Raw genomic sequence first — 1577 nt, forward strand, 5'->3', positions numbered from 1 at the left:
ACACACACACACACACACACACACACACACACACACACACACACACAGAGTTCTCAAAGCACAATCTTTGAAATCTCTTGACACCTGAAAGGCTTGAGTCAGGCCTGGTGAGCCCTTATGTTTATGGTCTGAGGATAAACCTAGAAAGGCTCATTCTGTGGGAGATTGATTTTTTTTTTTTGCCTTAGAGAGGCTGTAATTTATGTTCATGTCCAGTGTATATCCACAATAATGACATCATAATTACTTAAAGGATTAATGTAAGTATTCGTGCACATATTTGGTGTATTCCTTTGATCACAGATTGAATTCCACCAAACCTCTGAGAATTTGGCTGCTCCTAAACAAATGGGGAAATGGAAAGGGAAGGAAGAGTCAAGTCTGCCACGGAGGTCACCTTCAGGATGCACCTGCCTCAGCACACTGGCTACGACAAAGGGTTGCAAGCAGTTGGCATTTACAGGGTCCATAGGAAACATCTAGCCCAATCTCCAGTTTTGGAGAGGAGTAAGCTACATCCCAAGGAACCGGAGTGATATGTTCAATGTCACACAGCTGTTACCTAGCAGGGTTAGACTCTGAAAAGGAAGTAACTCAGCCCATCAGGATCCCCGAATGAGGAGAATAGGGTCTCATGGGCCATCTGGGCCAAGCCATAGCCCAATGGTGGCTATCCAGTCTTTGCCTGAAGCCTTCCAGTGATGGAGAACCCACTCCCTGCTGAGGCAGCCCATTCCACACCGGCACAGCTCTAATTCTTCAGACGTCTTCCTTGCACGGAACCTAACGGACTCTGTGTCACTCCTGCTTCCATAACTATAGATGTTTCATGGCCTTCTGAGGCTGGACGAGATAGCACCCTGGCTCAGAATCCCGATCTGCCACTTGGCGTCCTTCCCCTCTTTGCACAATGTTGGAGGGTGGGGGAAGGAGGGGATGTGAGTCCTTTCCCTCCTTCTCTGCAGAGACACGTGGGTACGGAACCCTGCACATGTCACACTCGGCTCATTTTGCTACACTGTATTTCCGCCCTTTAAAATTATATTATAAAGGGGGCTCCTTGGGAAGGGGCAGACCTGTAGGGAAATGTAAACGAGTTCATAAAAACCTTAAAAACCGGGAGACAAAGTGAAAACGCTGATTGAGGGGGAATGCATGTGCGGCCGGCCTACCAGGGGGTTAGAGGCAGGGGATATGGCAGGAAAGGACGGCTCTGGAGTCGCGAGGCCCAGGTGTCTCCTCGAGGAAGCACGTGGCACCATCGGTACCGCCTTCAGGCAGGTCACGCCCCCTTCCGGGGCCTGGGGTCTGGGAGGTCCCTGGAGAGAGCTGAGCCGAGCCCCGCCTGCCCTCTGGGGGCTTACATCTGGGGAGCGGGGCGGGGAGGCACACACCAGGCACGCCTGCCATCTCTAGGGCTGCTAAGCGCTTCGTCTGCACTGGCTTCTTTGCGCTTCCCAATGACCCCGCGAGGCGGCGGCTCTGACTACGCTCTGCGGACCGAGCGAACCCCGGGGACACGCGCAGCTGGTACCAGAGTGGGGACTGGAAGCGTGGGCTCCACCTTCCCCACGTGA

At 52.9% G+C, this 1577-nt stretch overlaps 1 protein-coding gene across 1 annotated transcript in view; it reads right to left on the reverse strand.

The window, feature by feature from the left end:
• Nucleotides 1–1577, reverse strand: part of DTYMK (deoxythymidylate kinase) — an 8581-nt gene that overhangs the window by 6656 nt on the left and 348 nt on the right. The window lies entirely within an intron of this gene.

This window comes from Vombatus ursinus, unplaced genomic scaffold (assembly GCF_900497805.2).
Source record: "Vombatus ursinus unplaced genomic scaffold, bare-nosed wombat genome assembly UNPS02014810.1, whole genome shotgun sequence".
NCBI classification, from domain to species: Eukaryota; Metazoa; Chordata; class Mammalia; order Diprotodontia; family Vombatidae; genus Vombatus; species Vombatus ursinus.